This window comes from Schistocerca nitens, chromosome 11 (assembly GCF_023898315.1).
Source record: "Schistocerca nitens isolate TAMUIC-IGC-003100 chromosome 11, iqSchNite1.1, whole genome shotgun sequence".
Classification (NCBI taxonomy): domain Eukaryota; kingdom Metazoa; phylum Arthropoda; class Insecta; order Orthoptera; family Acrididae; genus Schistocerca; species Schistocerca nitens.
The window spans coordinates 42,531,468-42,554,019 of NC_064624.1; positions in this window are offsets into that span (position 1 = coordinate 42,531,468).

The window sequence follows — 22,552 nt, forward strand, 5'->3', positions numbered from 1 at the left end:
TATCTTAAGGGACATATAGATACTTTTGCAAGGGGTTTCTTGACGTTGGTGATGTGATTATGTTGGTGACGAGGCATTGGCTACCTTAAGAGAGTCATAGTGCTTCCTGCCAGTTGCTCAGCCAAATACACATTTTTAGATACTGTGGCCAGTCTGCCTGAAGCGATACGCCACTAGTTGTGTATCTTAAGAGAAACATCGTTACTCTTGCCAGCGTTTTCTTGACTTTGAAGATGTGATTATACTGGTGACGAGATATTGGCTACCCTAAGAGAGACACAGTGTTTCCTGCCAGTTGCTCACCCAAATACACATTCTTTAGATACTGTTTCCAGTGTGCCTGAAGAGATACGCCACTAGTTGTGTATCTTAAGGGACATATAGATACATTTGCAAGGGGTTTCTTGAAGTTGGTGATGTGATTATGTTGGTGACGAGGCATTGGCTACCTTAAGAGAGTCATAGTGCTTCCTGCCAGTTGCTCACCCAAATACACATTCTTTAGATACTGTTTCCAGTGTGCCTGAAGAGATACGCCACTAGTTGTGTATCTTAAGAGAAACATCGTTACTCTTGCCAGCGTTTTCTTGACTTTGAAGATGTGATTATACTGGTGACGAGATATTGGCTACCCTAAGAGAGACACAGTGTTTCCTGCCAGTTGCTCACCCAAATACACATTCTTTAGATACTGTTTCCAGTGTGCCTGAAGAGATACGCCACTAGTTGTGTATCTTAAGGGACATATAGATACATTTGCAAGGGGTTTCTTGAAGTTGGTGATGTGATTATGTTGGTGACGAGGCATTGGCTACCTTAAGAGAGTCATAGTGCTTCCTGCCAGTTGCTCAGCCAAATACACATTCTTTAGATACTGTTTCCAGTGTGCCTGAAGAGATACGCCACTAGTTGTGTATCTTAAGGGACATATAAATACTTTTGCAAGGGGTTTCTTGAAGTTGGTGATGTGATTATGTTGGTGACGAGGCATTGGCTACCTTAAGAGAGTCATAGTGCTTCCTGCCAGTTGCTCACCCAAATACACATTCTTTAGATACTGTTTCCAGTCTGCCTGAAGCGATACGCCACTAGTTGTGTATCTTAAGAGAAACATCGTTACTCTTGCCAGCGTTTTCTTGACTTTGAAGATGTGATTATACTGGTAACGAGATATTGGCTACCCTAAGAGAGTCATAGTGCTTCCTGCCAGTTGCTCACCCAAGTACACATTTTTAGATACTGTGGCCAGTCTGCCTGAAGCGATACGCCACTTGTTGTGTATCTTAAGAGAAACATCGTTACTCTTGCCAGCGTTTTCTTGACTTTGAAGATGTGATTATACTGGTGACGAGATATTGGCTACCCTAAGAGAGTCACAGTGTTTCCTGCCAGTTGCTCACCCAAATACACATTCTTTAGATACTGTTTCCAGTGTGCCTGATGAGATACGCCACTAGTTGTGTATCTTAAGGGACATATAGATACTTTTGCAAGGGGTTTCTTGAAGTTGGTGATGTGATTATGTTGGTGACGAGGCATTGGCTACCTTAAGAGAGTCATAGTGCTTCCTGCCAGTTGCTCACCCAAATACACATTTTTAGATACTGTGGCCAGTCTGCCTGAAGCGATACGCCACTAGTTGTGTATCTTAAGAGAAACATCGTTACTCTTGCCAGCGTTTTCTTGACTTTGAAGATGTGATTATACTGGTGACGAGATATTGGCTACCCTAAGAGAGACACAGTGTTTCCTGCCAGTTGCTCACCCAAATACACATTCTTTAGATACTGTTTCCAGTGTGCCTGAAGAGATACGCCACTAGTTGTGTATCTTAAGGGACATATAGATACATTTGCAAGGGGTTTCTTGAAGTTGGTGATGTGATTATGTTGGTGACGAGGCATTGGCTACCTTAAGAGAGTCATAGTGCTTCCTGCCAGTTGCTCACCCAAATACACATTCTTTAGATACTGTTTCCAGTGTGCCTGAAGAAATACGCCACTAGTTGTGTATCTTAAGAGAAACATCGTTACTCTTGCCAGCGTTTTCTTGACTTTGAAGATGTGATTATACTGGTGACGAGATATTGGCTACCCTAAGAGAGACACAGTGTTTCCTGCCAGTTGCTCACCCAAATACACATTCTTTAGATACTGTTTCCAGTGTGCCTGAAGAGATACGCCACTAGTTGTGTATCTTAAGGGACATATAGATACATTTGCAAGGGGTTTCTTGAAGTTGGTGATGTGATTATGTTGGTGACGAGGCATTGGCTACCTTAAGAGAGTCATAGTGCTTCCTGCCAGTTGCTCACCCAAATACACATTCTTTAGATACTGTTTCCAGTGTGCCTGAAGAGATACGCCACTAGTTGTGTATCTTAAGGGACATATAGATACTTTTGCAAGGGGTTTCTTGAAGTTGGTGATGTGATTATGTTGGTGACGAGGCATTGGCTACCTTAAGAGAGTCATAGTGCTTCCTGCCAGTTGCTCACCCAAATACACATTCTTTAGATACTGTTTCCAGTCTGCCTGAAGCGATACGCCACTAGTTGTGTATCTTAAGAGAAACATCGTTACTCTTGCCAGCGTTTTCTTGACTTTGAAGATGTGATTATACTGGTAACGAGATATTGGCTACCCTAAGAGAGTCATAGTGCTTCCTGCCAGTTGCTCACCCAAGTACACATTTTTAGATACTGTGGCCAGTCTGCCTGAAGCGATACGCCACTTGTTGTGTATCTTAAGAGAAACATCGTTACTCTTGCCAGCGTTTTCTTGACTTTGAAGATGTGATTATACTGGTGACGAGATATTGGCTACCCTAAGAGAGTCACAGTGTTTCCTGCCAGTTGCTCACCCAAATACACATTCTTTAGATACTGTTTCCAGTGTGCCTGATGAGATACGCCACTAGTTGTGTATCTTAAGGGACATATAGATACTTTTGCAAGGGGTTTCTTGAAGTTGGTGATGTGATTATGTTGGTGACGAGGCATTGGCTACCTTAAGAGAGTCATAGTGCTTCCTGCCAGTTGCTCACCCAAATACACATTTTTAGATACTGTGGCCAGTCTGCCTGAAGCGATACGCCACTAGTTGTGTATCTTAAGAGAAACATCGTTACTCTTGCCAGCGTTTTCTTGACTTTGAAGATGTGATTATACTGGTGACGAGATATTGGCTACCCTAAGAGAGACACAGTGTTTCCTGCCAGTTGCTCACCCAAATACACATTCTTTAGATACTGTTTCCAGTGTGCCTGAAGAGATACGCCACTAGTTGTGTATCTTAAGGGACATATAGATACATTTGCAAGGGGTTTCTTGAAGTTGGTGATGTGATTATGTTGGTGACGAGGCATTGGCTACCTTAAGAGAGTCATAGTGCTTCCTGCCAGTTGCTCACCCAAATACACATTCTTTAGATACTGTTTCCAGTGTGCCTGAAGAAATACGCCACTAGTTGTGTATCTTAAGAGAAACATCGTTACTCTTGCCAGCGTTTTCTTGACTTTGAAGATGTGATTATACTGGTGACGAGATATTGGCTACCCTAAGAGAGACACAGTGTTTCCTGCCAGTTGCTCACCCAAATACACATTCTTTAGATACTGTTTCCAGTGTGCCTGAAGAGATACGCCACTAGTTGTGTATCTTAAGGGACATATAGATACATTTGCAAGGGGTTTCTTGAAGTTGGTGATGTGATTATGTTGGTGACGAGGCATTGGCTACCTTAAGAGAGTCATAGTGCTTCCTGCCAGTTGCTCACCCAAATACACATTCTTTAGATACTGTTTCCAGTGTGCCTGAAGAGATACGCCACTAGTTGTGTATCTTAAGGGACATATAGATACTTTTGCAAGGGGTTTCTTGAAGTTGGTGATGTGATTATGTTGGTGACGAGGCATTGGCTACCTTAAGAGAGTCATAGTGCTTCCTGCCAGTTGCTCAGCCAAATACACATTTTTAGATACTGTGGCCAGTCTGCCTGAAGCGATACGCCACTAGTTGTGTATCTTAAGAGAAACATCGTTACTCTTGCCAGCGTTTTCTTGACTTTGAAGATGTGATTATACTGGTGACGAGATATTGGCTACCCTAAGAGAGACACAGTGTTTCCTGCCAGTTGCTCACCCAAATACACATTCTTTAGATACTGTTTCCAGTGTGCCTGAAGAGATACGCCACTAGTTGTGTATCTTAAGGGACATATAGATACATTTGCAAGGGGTTTCTTGAAGTTGGTGATGTGATTATGTTGGTGACGAGGCATTGGCTACCTTAAGAGAGTCATAGTGCTTCCTGCCAGTTGCTCACCCAAATACACATTCTTTAGATACTGTTTCCAGTGTGCCTGAAGAGATACGCCACTAGTTGTGTATCTTAAGAGAAACATCGTTACTCTTGCCAGCGTTTTCTTGACTTTGAAGATGTGATTATACTGGTGACGAGATATTGGCTACCCTAAGAGAGACACAGTGTTTCCTGCCAGTTGCTCACCCAAATACACATTCTTTAGATACTGTTTCCAGTGTGCCTGAAGAGATACGCCACTAGTTGTGTATCTTAAGGGACATATAGATACATTTGCAAGGGGTTTCTTGAAGTTGGTGATGTGATTATGTTGGTGACGAGGCATTGGCTACCTTAAGAGAGTCATAGTGCTTCCTGCCAGTTGCTCACCCAAATACACATTCTTTAGATACTGTTTCCAGTGTGCCTGAAGAGATACGCCACTAGTTGTGTATCTTAAGGGACATATAGATACTTTTGCAAGGGGTTTCTTGAAGTTGGTGATGTGATTATGTTGGTGACGAGGCATTGGCTACCTTAAGAGAGTCATAGTGCTTCCTGCCAGTTGCTCACCCAAATACACATTCTTTAGATACTGTTTCCAGTCTGCCTGAAGCGATACGCCACTAGTTGTGTATCTTAAGAGAAACATCGTTACTCTTGCCAGCGTTTTCTTGACTTTGAAGATGTGATTATACTGGTAACGAGATATTGGCTACCCTAAGAGAGTCATAGTGCTTCCTGCCAGTTGCTCACCCAAGTACACATTTTTAGATACTGTGGCCAGTCTGCCTGAAGCGATACGCCACTAGTTGTGTATCTTAAGAGAAACATCGTTACTCTTGCCAGCGTTTTCTTGACTTTGAAGATGTGATTATACTGGTGACGAGATATTGGCTACCCTAAGAGAGTCACAGTGTTTCCTGCCAGTTGCTCACCCAAATACACATTCTTTAGATACTGTTTCCAGTGTGCCTGAAGAGATACGCCACTAGTTGTGTATCTTAAGGGACATATAGATACTTTTGCAAGGGGTTTCTTGAAGTTGGTGATGTGATTATGTTGGTGACGAGGCATTGGCTACCTTAAGAGAGTCATAGTGCTTCCTGCCAGTTGCTCAGCCAAATACACATTTTTAGATACTGTGGCCAGTCTGCCTGAAGCGATACGCCACTAGTTGTGTATCTTAAGAGAAACATCGTTACTCTTGCCAGCGTTTTCTTGACTTTGAAGATGTGATTATACTGGTGACGAGATATTGGCTACCCTAAGAGAGACACAGTGTTTCCTGCCAGTTGCTCACCCAAATACACATTCTTTAGATACTGTTTCCAGTGTGCCTGAAGAGATACGCCACTAGTTGTGTATCTTAAGGGACATATAGATACATTTGCAAGGGGTTTCTTGAAGTTGGTGATGTGATTATGTTGGTGACGAGGCATTGGCTACCTTAAGAGAGTCATAGTGCTTCCTGCCAGTTGCTCACCCAAATACACATTCTTTAGATACTGTTTCCAGTGTGCCTGAAGAGATACGCCACTAGTTGTGTATCTTAAGAGAAACATCGTTACTCTTGCCAGCGTTTTCTTGACTTTGAAGATGTGATTATACTGGTGACGAGATATTGGCTACCCTAAGAGAGACACAGTGTTTCCTGCCAGTTGCTCACCCAAATACACATTCTTTAGATACTGTTTCCAGTGTGCCTGAAGAGATACGCCACTAGTTGTGTATCTTAAGGGACATATAGATACATTTGCAAGGGGTTTCTTGAAGTTGGTGATGTGATTATGTTGGTGACGAGGCATTGGCTACCTTAAGAGAGTCATAGTGCTTCCTGCCAGTTGCTCACCCAAATACACATTCTTTAGATACTGTTTCCAGTGTGCCTGAAGAGATACGCCACTAGTTGTGTATCTTAAGGGACATATAGATACTTTTGCAAGGGGTTTCTTGAAGTTGGTGATGTGATTATGTTGGTGACGAGGCATTGGCTACCTTAAGAGAGTCATAGTGCTTCCTGCCAGTTGCTCAGCCAAATACACATTTTTAGATACTGTGGCCAGTCTGCCTGAAGCGATACGCCACTAGTTGTGTATCTTAAGAGAAACATCGTTACTCTTGCCAGCGTTTTCTTGACTTTGAAGATGTGATTATACTGGTGACGAGATATTGGCTACCCTAAGAGAGACACAGTGTTTCCTGCCAGTTGCTCACCCAAATACACATTCTTTAGATACTGTTTCCAGTGTGCCTGAAGAGATACGCCACTAGTTGTGTATCTTAAGGGACATATAGATACATTTGCAAGGGGTTTCTTGAAGTTGGTGATGTGATTATGTTGGTGACGAGGCATTGGCTACCTTAAGAGAGTCATAGTGCTTCCTGCCAGTTGCTCACCCAAATACACATTCTTTAGATACTGTTTCCAGTGTGCCTGAAGAGATACGCCACTAGTTGTGTATCTTAAGAGAAACATCGTTACTCTTGCCAGCGTTTTCTTGACTTTGAAGATGTGATTATACTGGTGACGAGATATTGGCTACCCTAAGAGAGACACAGTGTTTCCTGCCAGTTGCTCACCCAAATACACATTCTTTAGATACTGTTTCCAGTGTGCCTGAAGAGATACGCCACTAGTTGTGTATCTTAAGGGACATATAGATACATTTGCAAGGGGTTTCTTGAAGTTGGTGATGTGATTATGTTGGTGACGAGGCATTGGCTACCTTAAGAGAGTCATAGTGCTTCCTGCCAGTTGCTCACCCAAATACACATTCTTTAGATACTGTTTCCAGTGTGCCTGAAGAGATACGCCACTAGTTGTGTATCTTAAGGGACATATAGATACTTTTGCAAGGGGTTTCTTGAAGTTGGTGATGTGATTATGTTGGTGACGAGGCATTGGCTACCTTAAGAGAGTCATAGTGCTTCCTGCCAGTTGCTCACCCAAATACACATTCTTTAGATACTGTTTCCAGTCTGCCTGAAGCGATACGCCACTAGTTGTGTATCTTAAGAGAAACATCGTTACTCTTGCCAGCGTTTTCTTGACTTTGAAGATGTGATTATACTGGTAACGAGATATTGGCTACCCTAAGAGAGTCATAGTGCTTCCTGCCAGTTGCTCACCCAAGTACACATTTTTAGATACTGTGGCCAGTCTGCCTGAAGCGATACGCCACTAGTTGTGTATCTTAAGAGAAACATCGTTACTCTTGCCAGCGTTTTCTTGACTTTGAAGATGTGATTATACTGGTGACGAGATATTGGCTACCCTAAGAGAGTCACAGTGTTTCCTGCCAGTTGCTCACCCAAATACACATTCTTTAGATACTGTTTCCAGTGTGCCTGAAGAGATACGCCACTAGTTGTGTATCTTAAGGGACATATAGATACTTTTGCAAGGGGTTTCTTGAAGTTGGTGATGTGATTATGTTGGTGACGAGGCATTGGCTACCTTAAGAGAGTCATAGTGCTTCCTGCCAGTTGCTCAGCCAAATACACATTTTTAGATACTGTGGCCAGTCTGCCTGAAGCGATACGCCACTAGTTGTGTATCTTAAGAGAAACATCGTTACTCTTGCCAGCGTTTTCTTGACTTTGAAGATGTGATTATACTGGTGACGAGATATTGGCTACCCTAAGAGAGACACAGTGTTTCCTGCCAGTTGCTCACCCAAATACACATTCTTTAGATACTGTTTCCAGTGTGCCTGAAGAGATACGCCACTAGTTGTGTATCTTAAGGGACATATAGATACATTTGCAAGGGGTTTCTTGAAGTTGGTGATGTGATTATGTTGGTGACGAGGCATTGGCTACCTTAAGAGAGTCATAGTGCTTCCTGCCAGTTGCTCACCCAAATACACATTCTTTAGATACTGTTTCCAGTGTGCCTGAAGAGATACGCCACTAGTTGTGTATCTTAAGAGAAACATCGTTACTCTTGCCAGCGTTTTCTTGACTTTGAAGATGTGATTATACTGGTGACGAGATATTGGCTACCCTAAGAGAGACACAGTGTTTCCTGCCAGTTGCTCACCCAAATACACATTCTTTAGATACTGTTTCCAGTGTGCCTGAAGAGATACGCCACTAGTTGTGTATCTTAAGGGACATATAGATACATTTGCAAGGGGTTTCTTGAAGTTGGTGATGTGATTATGTTGGTGACGAGGCATTGGCTACCTTAAGAGAGTCATAGTGCTTCCTGCCAGTTGCTCACCCAAATACACATTCTTTAGATACTGTTTCCAGTGTGCCTGAAGAGATACGCCACTAGTTGTGTATCTTAAGGGACATATAGATACTTTTGCAAGGGGTTTCTTGAAGTTGGTGATGTGATTATGTTGGTGACGAGGCATTGGCTACCTTAAGAGAGTCATAGTGCTTCCTGCCAGTTGCTCACCCAAATACACATTCTTTAGATACTGTTTCCAGTCTGCCTGAAGCGATACGCCACTAGTTGTGTATCTTAAGAGAAACATCGTTACTCTTGCCAGCGTTTTCTTGACTTTGAAGATGTGATTATACTGGTAACGAGATATTGGCTACCCTAAGAGAGTCATAGTGCTTCCTGCCAGTTGCTCACCCAAGTACACATTTTTAGATACTGTGGCCAGTCTGCCTGAAGCGATACGCCACTTGTTGTGTATCTTAAGAGAAACATCGTTACTCTTGCCAGCGTTTTCTTGACTTTGAAGATGTGATTATACTGGTGACGAGATATTGGCTACCCTAAGAGAGTCACAGTGTTTCCTGCCAGTTGCTCACCCAAATACACATTCTTTAGATACTGTTTCCAGTGTGCCTGATGAGATACGCCACTAGTTGTGTATCTTAAGGGACATATAGATACTTTTGCAAGGGGTTTCTTGAAGTTGGTGATGTGATTATGTTGGTGACGAGGCATTGGCTACCTTAAGAGAGTCATAGTGCTTCCTGCCAGTTGCTCAGCCAAATACACATTTTTAGATACTGTGGCCAGTCTGCCTGAAGCGATACGCCACTAGTTGTGTATCTTAAGAGAAACATCGTTACTCTTGCCAGCGTTTTCTTGACTTTGAAGATGTGATTATACTGGTGACGAGATATTGGCTACCCTAAGAGAGACACAGTGTTTCCTGCCAGTTGCTCACCCAAATACACATTCTTTAGATACTGTTTCCAGTGTGCCTGAAGAGATACGCCACTAGTTGTGTATCTTAAGGGACATATAGATACATTTGCAAGGGGTTTCTTGAAGTTGGTGATGTGATTATGTTGGTGACGAGGCATTGGCTACCTTAAGAGAGTCATAGTGCTTCCTGCCAGTTGCTCACCCAAATACACATTCTTTAGATACTGTTTCCAGTGTGCCTGAAGAGATACGCCACTAGTTGTGTATCTTAAGAGAAACATCGTTACTCTTGCCAGCGTTTTCTTGACTTTGAAGATGTGATTATACTGGTGACGAGATATTGGCTACCCTAAGAGAGACACAGTGTTTCCTGCCAGTTGCTCACCCAAATACACATTCTTTAGATACTGTTTCCAGTGTGCCTGAAGAGATACGCCACTAGTTGTGTATCTTAAGGGACATATAGATACATTTGCAAGGGGTTTCTTGAAGTTGGTGATGTGATTATGTTGGTGACGAGGCATTGGCTACCTTAAGAGAGTCATAGTGCTTCCTGCCAGTTGCTCACCCAAATACACATTCTTTAGATACTGTTTCCAGTGTGCCTGAAGAGATACGCCACTAGTTGTGTATCTTAAGGGACATATAGATACTTTTGCAAGGGGTTTCTTGAAGTTGGTGATGTGATTATGTTGGTGACGAGGCATTGGCTACCTTAAGAGAGTCATAGTGCTTCCTGCCAGTTGCTCACCCAAATACACATTCTTTAGATACTGTTTCCAGTCTGCCTGAAGCGATACGCCACTAGTTGTGTATCTTAAGAGAAACATCGTTACTCTTGCCAGCGTTTTCTTGACTTTGAAGATGTGATTATACTGGTAACGAGATATTGGCTACCCTAAGAGAGTCATAGTGCTTCCTGCCAGTTGCTCACCCAAGTACACATTTTTAGATACTGTGGCCAGTCTGCCCTTAAGCGATACGCCACTAGTTGTGTATCTTAAGAGAAACATCGTTACTCTTGCCAGCGTTTTCTTGACTTTGAAGATGTGATTATACTGGTGACGAGATATTGGCTACCCTAAGAGAGTCACAGTGTTTCCTGCCAGTTCCTCACCCAAATACACATTCTTTAGATACTGTTTCCAGTGTGCCTGATGAGATACGCCACTACTTGTGTATCTTAAGGGACATATAGATACTTTTGCAAGGGGTTTCTTGAAGTTGGTGATGTGATTATGTTGGTGACGAGGCATTGGCTACCTTAAGAGAGTCATAGTGCTTCCTGCCAGTTGCTCACCCAAATACACATTTTTAGATACTGTGGCCAGTCTGCCTGAAGCGATACGCCACTAGTTGTGTATCTTAAGAGAAACATCGTTACTCTTGCCAGCGTTTTCTTGACTTTGAAGATGTGATTATACTGGTGACGAGATATTGGCTACCCTAAGAGAGACACAGTGTTTCCTGCCAGTTGCTCACCCAAATACACATTCTTTAGATACTGTTTCCAGTGTGCCTGAAGAGATACGCCACTAGTTGTGTATCTTAAGGGACATATAGATACATTTGCAAGGGGTTTCTTGAAGTTGGTGATGTGATTATGTTGGTGACGAGGCATTGGCTACCTTAAGAGAGTCATAGTGCTTCCTGCCAGTTGCTCACCCAAATACACATTCTTTAGATACTGTTTCCAGTGTGCCTGAAGAGATACGCCACTAGTTGTGTATCTTAAGGGACATATAGATACTTTTGCAAGGGGTTTCTTGAAGTTGGTGATGTGATTATGTTGGTGACGAGGCATTGGCTACCCTAAGAGAGACACAGTGTTTCCTGCCAGTTGCTCACCCAAATACACATTCTTTAGATACTGTTTCCAGTGTGCCTGAAGAGATACGCCACTAGTTGTGTATCTTAGGGGACATATAGATACATTTGCAAGGGGTTTCTTGAAGTTGGTGATGTGATTATGTTGGTGACGAGGCATTGGCTACCTTAAGAGAGTCATAGTGCTTCCTGCCAGTTGCTCACCCAAATACACATTCTTTAGATACTGTTTCCAGTGTGCCTGAAGAGATACGCCACTAGTTGTGTATCTTAAGGGACATATAGATACTTTTGCAAGGGGTTTCTTGAAGTTGGTGATGTGATTATGTTGGTGACGAGGCATTGGCTACCTTAAGAGAGTCATAGTGCTTCCTGCCAGTTGCTCACCCAAATACACATTCTTTAGATACTGTTTCCAGTCTGCCTGAAGCGATACGCCACTAGTTGTGTATCTTAAGAGAAACATCGTTACTCTTGCCAGCGTTTTCTTGACTTTGAAGATGTGATTATACTGGTAACGAGATATTGGCTACCCTAAGAGAGTCATAGTGCTTCCTGCCAGTTGCTCACCCAAGTACACATTTTTAGATACTGTGGCCAGTCTGCCTGAAGCGATACGCCACTAGTTGTGTATCTTAAGAGAAACATCGTTACTCTTGCCAGCGTTTTCTTGACTTTGAAGATGTGATTATACTGGTGACGAGATATTGGCTACCCTAAGAGAGTCACAGTGTTTCCTGCCAGTTGCTCACCCAAATACACATTCTTTAGATACTGTTTCCAGTGTGCCTGAAGAGATACGCCACTAGTTGTGTATCTTAAGGGACATATAGATACTTTTGCAAGGGGTTTCTTGAAGTTGGTGATGTGATTATGTTGGTGACGAGGCATAGGCTACCTCAAGAGAGTCATAGTGCTTCCTGCCAGTTGCTCACCCAAGTACACATTTTTAGATACTGTGGCCAGTCTGCCTGAAGCGATACGCCACTAGTTGTGTATCTTAAGAGAAACATCGTTACTCTTGCCAGCGTTTTCTTGACTTTGAAGATGTGATTATACTGGTGACGAGATATTGGCTACCCTAAGAGAGTCACAGTGTTTCCTGCCAGTTGCTCACCCAAATACACATTCTTTAGATACTGTTTCCAGTGTGCCTGAAGAGATACGCCACTAGTTGTGTATCTTAAGGGACATATAGATACTTTTGCAAGGGGTTTCTTGAAGTTGGTGATGTGATTATGTTGGTGACGAGGCATTGGCTACCTTAAGAGAGTCATAGTGCTTCCTGCCAGTTGCTCACCCAAATACACATTCTTTAGATACTGTTTCCAGTGTGCCTGAAGAGATACGCCACTAGTTGTGTATCTTAAGGGACATATAGATACTTTTGCAAGGGGTTTCTTGAAGTTGGTGATGTGATTATGTTGGTGACGAGGCATTGGCTACCTTAAGAGAGTCATAGTGCTTCCTGCCAGTTGCTCACCCAAATACACATTTTTAGATACTGTGGCCAGTCTGCCTGAAGCGATACGCCACTAGTTGTGTATCTTAAGAGAAACATCGTTACTCTTGCCAGCGTTTTCTTGACTTTGAAGATGTGATTATACTGGTAACGAGATATTGGCTACCCTAAGAGAGTCATAGTGCTTCCTGCCAGTTGCTCACCCAAGTACACATTTTTAGATACTGTGGCCAGTCTGCCTGAAGCGATACGCCACTAGTTGTGTATCTTAAGAGAAACATCGTTACTCTTGCCAGCGTTTTCTTGACTTTGAAGATGTGATTATACTGGTGACGAGATATTGGCTACCCTAAGAGAGTCACAGTGTTTCCTGCCAGTTGCTCACCCAAATACACATTCTTTAGATACTGTTTCCAGTGTGCCTGATGAGATACGCCACTAGTTGTGTATCTTAAGGGACATATAGATACTTTTGCAAGGGGTTTCTTGAAGTTGGTGATGTGATTATGTTGGTGACGAGGCATTGGCTACCTCAAGAGAGTCATAGTGCTTCCTGCCAGTTGCTCACCCAAGTACACATTTTTAGATACTGTGGCCAGTCTGCCTGAAGCGATACGCCACTAGTTGTGTATCTTAAGAGAAACATCGTTACTCTTGCCAGCGTTTTCTTGACTTTGAAGATGTGATTATACTGGTGACGAGATATTGGCTACCCTAAGAGAGTCACAGTGTTTCCTGCCAGTTGCTCACCCAAATACACATTCTTTAGATACTGTTTCCAGTGTGCCTGAAGAGATACGCCACTAGTTGTGTATCTTAAGAGAAACATCGTTACTCTTGCCAGCGTTTTCTTGACTTTGAAGATGTGATTATACTGGTGACGAGATATTGGCTACCCTAAGAGAGTCACAGTGTTTCCTGCCAGTTGCTCACCCAAATACACATTCTTTAGATACTGTTTCCAGTGTGCCTGAAGAGATACGCCACTAGTTGTGTATCTTAAGGGACATATAGATACTTTTGCAAGGGGTTTCTTGAAGTTGGTGATGTGATTATGTTGGTGACGAGGCATTGGCTACCTTAAGAGAGTCATAGTGCTTCCTGCCAGTTGCTCACCCAAGTACACATTTTTAGATACTGTGGCCAGTCTGCCTGAAGCGATACGCCACTAGTTGTGTATCTTAAGAGAAACATCGTTACTCTTGCCAGCGTTTTCTTGACTTTGAAGATGTGATTATACTGGTGACGAGATATTGGCTACCCTAAGAGAGTCACAGTGTTTCCTGCCAGTTGCTCACCCAAATACACATTCTTTAGATACTGTTTCCAGTGTGCCTGAAGAGATACGCCACTAGTTGTGTATCTTAAGGGACATATAGATACTTTTGCAAGGGGTTTCTTGAAGTTGGTGATGTGATTATGTTGGTGACGAGGCATAGGCTACCTCAAGAGAGTCATAGTGCTTCCTGCCAGTTGCTCACCCAAGTACACATTTTTAGATACTGTGGCCAGTCTGCCTGAAGCGATACGCCACTAGTTGTGTATCTTAAGAGAAACATCGTTACTCTTGCCAGCGTTTTCTTGACTTTGAAGATGTGATTATACTGGTGACGAGATATTGGCTACCCTAAGAGAGTCACAGTGTTTCCTGCCAGTTGCTCACCCAAATACACATTCTTTAGATACTGTTTCCAGTGTGCCTGAAGAGATACGCCACTAGTTGTGTATCTTAAGGGACATATAGATACTTTTGCAAGGGGTTTCTTGAAGTTGGTGATGTGATTATGTTGGTGACGAGGCATTGGCTACCTTAAGAGAGTCATAGTGCTTCCTGCCAGTTGCTCACCCAAATACACATTCTTTAGATACTGTTTCCAGTGTGCCTGAAGAGATACGCCACTAGTTGTGTATCTTAAGGGACATATAGATACTTTTGCAAGGGGTTTCTTGAAGTTGGTGATGTGATTATGTTGGTGACGAGGCATTGGCTACCTTAAGAGAGTCATAGTGCTTCCTGCCAGTTGCTCACCCAAATACACATTTTTAGATACTGTGGCCAGTCTGCCTGAAGCGATACGCCACTAGTTGTGTATCTTAAGAGAAACATCGTTACTCTTGCCAGCGTTTTCTTGACTTTGAAGATGTGATTATACTGGTAACGAGATATTGGCTACCCTAAGAGAGTCATAGTGCTTCCTGCCAGTTGCTCACCCAAGTACACATTTTTAGATACTGTGGCCAGTCTGCCTGAAGCGATACGCCACTAGTTGTGTATCTTAAGAGAAACATCGTTACTCTTGCCAGCGTTTTCTTGACTTTGAAGATGTGATTATACTGGTGACGAGATATTGGCTACCCTAAGAGAGTCACAGTGTTTCCTGCCAGTTGCTCACCCAAATACACATTCTTTAGATACTGTTTCCAGTGTGCCTGATGAGATACGCCACTAGTTGTGTATCTTAAGGGACATATAGATACTTTTGCAAGGGGTTTCTTGAAGTTGGTGATGTGATTATGTTGGTGACGAGGCATTGGCTACCTCAAGAGAGTCATAGTGCTTCCTGCCAGTTGCTCACCCAAGTACACATTTTTAGATACTGTGGCCAGTCTGCCTGAAGCGATACGCCACTAGTTGTGTATCTTAAGAGAAACATCGTTACTCTTGCCAGCGTTTTCTTGACTTTGAAGATGTGATTATACTGGTGACGAGATATTGGCTACCCTAAGAGAGTCACAGTGTTTCCTGCCAGTTGCTCACCCAAATACACATTCTTTAGATACTGTTTCCAGTGTGCCTGAAGAGATACGCCACTAGTTGTGTATCTTAAGAGAAACATCGTTACTCTTGCCAGCGTTTTCTTGACTTTGAAGATGTGATTATACTGGTGACGAGATATTGGCTACCCTAAGAGAGTCACAGTGTTTCCTGCCAGTTGCTCACCCAAATACACATTCTTTAGATACTGTTTCCAGTGTGCCTGAAGAGATACGCCACTAGTTGTGTATCTTAAGGGACATATAGATACTTTTGCAAGGGGTTTCTTGAAGTTGGTGATGTGATTATGTTGGTGACGAGGCATTGGCTACCTTAAGAGAGTCATAGTGCTTCCTGCCAGTTGCTCACCCAAGTACACATTTTTAGATACTGTGGCCAGTCTGCCTGAAGCGATACGCCACTAGTTGTGTATCTTAAGAGAAACATCGTTACTCTTGCCAGCGTTTTCTTGACTTTGAAGATGTGATTATACTGGTGACGAGATATTGGCTACCCTAAGAGAGTCACAGTGTTTCCTGCCAGTTGCTCACCCAAATACACATTCTTTAGATACTGTTTCCAGTGTGCCTGAAGAGATACGCCACTAGTTGTGTATCTTAAGGGACATATAGATACTTTTGCAAGGGGTTTCTTGAAGTTGGTGATGTGATTATGTTGGTGACGAGGCATTGGCTACCTTAAGAGAGTCATAGTGCTTCCTGCCAGTTGCTCACCCAAATACACATTTTTAGATACTGTGGCCAGTCTGCCTGAAGCGATACGCCACTAGTTGTGTATCTTAAGAGAAACATCGTTACTCTTGCCAGCGTTTTCTTGACTTTGAAGATGTGATTATACTGGTGACGAGATATTGGCTACCCTAAGAGAGACACAGTGTTTCCTGCCAGTTGCTCACCCAAATACACATTCTTTAGATACTGTTTCCAGTGTGCCTGAAGAGATACGCCACTAGTTGTGTATCTTAAGGGACATATAGATACATTTGCAAGGGGTTTCTTGAAGTTGGTGATGTGATTATGTTGGTGACGAGGCATTGGCTACCTTAAGAGAGTCATAGTGCTTCCTGCCAGTTGCTCACCCAAATACACATTCTTTAGATACTGTTTCCAGTGTGCCTGAAGAGATACGCCACTAGTTGTGTATCTTAAGGGACATATAGATACTTTTGCAAGGGGTTTCTTGAAGTTGGTGATGTGTTTATGTTGGTGACGAGGCATTGGCTACCTTAAGAGAGTCATAGTGCTTCCTGCCAGTTGCTCACACAAATACACATTTTTAGATACTGTGGCCAGTCTGCCTGAAGCGATACGCCACTAGTTGTGTATCTTAAGAGAAACATCGTTACTCTTGCCAGCGTTTTCTTGACTTTGAAGATGTGATTATACTGGTGACGAGATATTGGCTACCCTAAGAGAGTCACAGTGTTTCCTGCCAGTTGCTCACCCAAATACACATTCTTTAGATACTGTTTCCAGTGTGCCTGAAGAGATACGCCACTAGTTGTGTATCTTAAGGGACATATAGATACTTTTGCAAGGGGTTTCTTGAAGTTGGTGATGTGATTATGTTGGTGACGAGGCATTGGCTACCTCAAGTGAGTCATAGTGCTTCCTGCCATTTGCTCACCCAAGTACACATTTTTAGTTACTGTGGCCAGTCTGCCTGAAGCGATACGCCACTAGTTGTGTATCTTAAGAGAAACATCGTTACTCTTGCCAGCGTTTTCTTGACTTTGAAGATGTGATTATACTGGTGACGAGATATTGGCTACCCTAAGAGAGTCACAGTGTTTCCTGCCAGTTGCTCACCCAAATACACATTCTTTAGATACTGTTTCCAGTGTGCCTGAAGAGATACGCCACAAGTTGTGTATCTTAAGGGACATATAGATACTTTTGCAAGGGGTTTCTTGAAGTTGGTGATGTGATTATGTTGGTGACGAGGCATTGGCTACCTTAAGAGAGTCATAGTGCTTCCTGCCAGTTGCTCACCCAAATACACATTCTTTAGATACTGTTTCCAGTGTGCCTGAAGAGATACGCCACTAGTTGTGTATCTTAAGGGACATATAGATACTTTTACAAGGGGTTTCTTGAAGTTGGTGATGTGATTATGTTGGTGACGAGGCATTGGCTACCTTAAGAGAGTCATAGTGCTTCCTGCCAGTTGCTCACCCAAATACACATTTTTAGATACTGTGGCCAGTCTGCCTGAAGAGATACGCCACTAGTTGTGTATCTTAAGAGAAACATCGTTACTCTTGCCAGCGTTTTCTTGACTTTGAAGATGTGATTATACTGGTAACGAGATATTGGCTACCCTAAGAGAGTCATAGTGCTTCCTGCCAGTTGCTCACCCAAGTACACATTTTTAGATACTGTGGCCAGTCTGCCTGAAGCGATACGCCACTAGTTGTGTATCTTAAGAGAAACATCGTTACTCTTGCCAGCGTTTTCTTGACTTTGAAGATGTGATTATACTGGTGACGAGATATTGGCTACCCTAAGAGAGTCACAGTGTTTCCTGCCAGTTGCTCACCCAAATACACATTCTTTAGATACTGTTTCCAGTCTGCCTGAAGCGATACGCCACTAGTTGTGTATCTTAAGAGAAACATCGTTACTCTTGCCAGCGTTTTCTTGACTTTGAAGATGTGATTATACTGGTGACGAGATATTGGCTACCCTAAGAGAGTCACAGTGTTTCCTGCCAGTTGCTCACCCAAATACACATTCTTTAGATACTGTTTCCAGTGTGCCTGAAGAGATACGCCACTAGTTGTGTATCTTAAGAGAAACATCGTTACTCTTGCCAGCGTTTTCTTGACTTTGAAGATGTGATTATACTGGTGACGAGATATTGGCTACCCTAAGAGAGTCACAGTGTTTCCTGCCAGTTGCTGACCCAAATACACATTCTTTAGATACTGTTTCCAGTGTGCCTGAAGAGATACGCCACTAGTTGTGTATCTTAAGGGACATATAGATACTTTTGCAAGGGGTTTCTTGAAGTTGGTGATGTGATTATGTTGGTGACGAGGCATTGGCTACCTTAAGAGAGTCATAGTGCTTCCTGCCAGTTGCTCACCCAAATACACATTTTTAGATACTGTGGCCAGTCTGCCTGAAGCGATACGCCACTAGTTGTGTATCTTAAGAGAAACATCGTTACTCTTGCCAGCGTTTTCTTGACTTTGAAGATGTGATTATACTGGTGACGAGATATTGGCTACCCTAAGAGAGACACAGTGTTTCCTGCCAGTTGCTCACCCAAATACACATTCTTTAGATACTGTTTCCAGTGTGCCTGAAGAGATACGCCACTAGTTGTGTATCTTAAGGGACATATAGATACATTTGCAAGGGGTTTCTTGAAGTTGGTGATGTGATTATGTTGGTGACGAGGCATTGGCTACCTTAAGAGAGTCATAGTGCTTCCTGCCAGTTGCTCACCCAAATACACATTCTTTAGATACTGTTTCCAGTGTGCCTGAAGAGATACGCCACAAGTTGTGTATCTTAAGGGACATATAGATACTTTTGCAAGGGGTTTCTTGAAGTTGGTGATGTGATTATGTTGGTGACGAGGCATTGGCTACCTTAAGAGAGTCATAGTGCTTCCTGCCAGTTGCTCACACAAATACACATTTTTAGATACTGTCGCCAGTCTGCCTGAAGCGATACGCCACTAGTTGTGTATCTTAAGAGAAACATCGTTACTCTTGCCAGCGTTTTCTTGACTTTGAAGATGTGATTATACTGGTGACGAGATATTGGCTACCCTAAGAGAGTCACAGTGTGTCCTGCCAGTTGCTCACCCAAATACACATTCTTTAGATACTGTTTCCAGTGTGCCTGAAGAGATACGCCACTAGTTGTGTATCTTAAGGGACATATAGATACTTTTGCAAGGGGTTTCTTGAAGTTGGTGATGTGATTATGTTGGTGACGAGGCATTGGCTACCTCAAGAGAGTCATAGTGCTTCCTGCCATTTGCTCACCCAAGTACACATTTTTAGATACTGTGGCCAGTCTGCCTGAAGCGATACGCCACTAGTTGTGTATCTTAAGAGAAACATCGTTACTCTTGCCAGCGTTTTCTTGACTTTGAAGATGTGATTATACTGGTGACGAGATATTGGCTACCCTAAGAGAGTCACAGTGTTTCCTGCCAGTTGCTCACCCAAATACACATTCTTTAGATACTGTTTCCAGTGTGCCTGAAGAGATACGCCACTAGTTGTGTATCTTAAGGGACATATAGATACTTTTGCAAGGGGTTTCTTGAAGTTGGTGATGTGATTATGTTGGTGACGAGGCATTGGCTACCTTAAGAGAGTCATAGTGCTTCCTGCCAGTTGCTCACCCAAATACACATTCTTTAGATACTGTTTCCAGTGTGCCTGAAGAGATACGCCACTAGTTGTGTATCTTAAGGGACATATAGATACTTTTGCAAGGGGTTTCTTGAAGTTGGTGATGTGATTATGTTGGTGACGAGGCATTGGCTACCTTAAGAGAGTCATAGTGCTTCCTGCCAGTTGCTCACCCAAATACACATTTTTAGATACTGTCGCCAGTCTGCCTGAAGCGATACGCCACTAGTTGTGTATCTTAAGAGAAACATCGTTACTCTTGCCAGCGTTTTCTTGACTTTGAAGATGTGATTATACTGGTGACGAGATATTGGCTACCCTAAGAGAGTCACAGTGTTTCCTGCCAGTTGCTCACCCAAATACACATTCTTTAGATACTGTTTCCAGTGTGCCTGAAGAGATACGCCACTAGTTGTGTATCTTAAGGGACATATAGATACTTTTGCAAGGGGTTTCTTGAAGTTGGTGATGTGATTATGTTGGTGACGAGGCATTGGCTACCTCAAGAGAGTCATAGTGCTTCCTGCCATTTGCTCACCCAAGTACACATTTTTAGATACTGTGGCCAGTCTGCCTGAAGCGATACGCCACTAGTTGTGTATCTTAAGAGAAACATCGTTACTCTTGCCAGCGTTTTCTTGACTTTGAAGATGTGATTATACTGGTGACGAGATATTGGCTACCCTAAGAGAGTCACAGTGTTTCCTGCCAGTTGCTCACCCAAATACACATTCTTTAGATACTGTTTCCAGTGTGCCTGAAGAGATACGCCACTAGTTGTGTATCTTAAGGGACATATAGATACTTTTGCAAGGGGTTTCTTGAAGTTGGTGATGTGATTATGTTGGTGACGAGGCATTGGCTACCTTAAGAGAGTCATAGTGCTTCCTGCCAGTTGCTCACCCAAATACACATTCTTTAGATACTGTTTCCAGTGTGCCTGAAGAGATACGCCACTAGTTGTGTATCTTAAGGGACATATAGATACTTTTGCAAGGGGTTTCTTGAAGTTGGTGATGTGATTATGTTGGTGACGAGGCATTGGCTACCTTAAGAGAGTCATAGTGCTTCCTGCCAGTTGCTCACCCAAATACACATTTTTAGATACTGTGGCCAGTCTGCCTGAAGCGATACGCCACTAGTTGTGTATCTTAAGAGAAACATCGTTACTCTTGCCAGCGTTTTCTTGACTTTGAAGATGTGATTATACTGGTGACGAGATATTGGCTACCCTAAGAGAGACACAGTGTTTCCTGCCAGTTGCTCACCCAAATACACATTCTTTAGATACTGTTTCCAGTGTGCCTGAAGAGATACGCCACTAGTTGTGTATCTTAAGGGACATATAGATACATTTGCAAGGGGTTTCTTGAAGTTGGTGATGTGATTATGTTGGTGACGAGGCATTGGCTACCTTAAGAGAGTCATAGTGCTTCCTGCCAGTTGCTCACCCAAATACACATTCTTTAGATACTGTTTCCAGTGTGCCTGAAGAGATACGCCACTAGTTGTGTATCTTAAGGGACATATAGATACTTTTGCAAGGGGTTTCTTGAAGTTGGTGATGTGATTATGTTGGTGACGAGGCATTGGCTACCTTAAGAGAGTCATAGTGCTTCCTGCCAGTTGCTCACACAAATACACATTTTTAGATACTGTCGCCAGTCTGCCTGAAGCGATACGCCACTAGTTGTGTATCTTAAGAGAAACATCGTTACTCTTGCCAGCGTTTTCTTGACTTTGAAGATGTGATTATACTGGTGACGAGATATTGGCTACCCTAAGAGAGTCACAGTGTTTCCTGCCAGTTGCTCACCCAAATACACATTCTTTAGATACTGTTTCCAGTGTGCCTGAAGAGATACGCCACTAGTTGTGTATCTTAAGGGACATATAGATACTTTTGCAAGGGGTTTCTTGAAGTTGGTGATGTGATTATGTTGGTGACGAGGCATTGGCTACCTCAAGAGAGTCATAGTGCTTTCTGCCATTTGCTCACCCAAGTACACATTTTTAGATACTGTGGCCAGTCTGCCTGAAGCGATACGCCACTAGTTGTGTATCTTAAGAGAAACATCGTTACTCTTGCCAGCGTTTTCTTGACTTTGAAGATGTGATTATACTGGTGACGAGATATTGGCTACCCTAAGAGAGTCACAGTGTTTCCTGCCAGTTGCTCACCCAAATACACATTCTTTAGATACTGTTTCCAGTGTGCCTGAAGAGATACGCCACTAGTTGTGTATCTTAAGGGACATATAGATACTTTTGCAAGGGGTTTCTTGAAGTTGGTGATGTGATTATGTTGGTGACGAGGCATTGGCTACCTTAAGAGAGTCATAGTGCTTCCTGCCAGTTGCTCACCCAAATACACATTCTTTAGATACTGTTTCCAGTGTGCCTGAAGAGATACGCCACTAGTTGTGTATCTTAAGGGACATATAGATACTTTTGCAAGGGGTTTCTTGAAGTTGGTGATGTGATTATGTTGGTGACGAGGCATTGGCTACCTTAAGAGAGTCATAGTGCTTCCTGCCAGTTGCTCACTCAAATACACATTTTTAGATACTGTCGCCAGTCTGCCTGAAGCGATACGCCACTAGTTGTGTATCTTAAGAGAAACATCGTTACTCTTGCCAGCGTTTTCTTGACTTTGAAGATGTGATTATACTGGTGACGAGATATTGGCT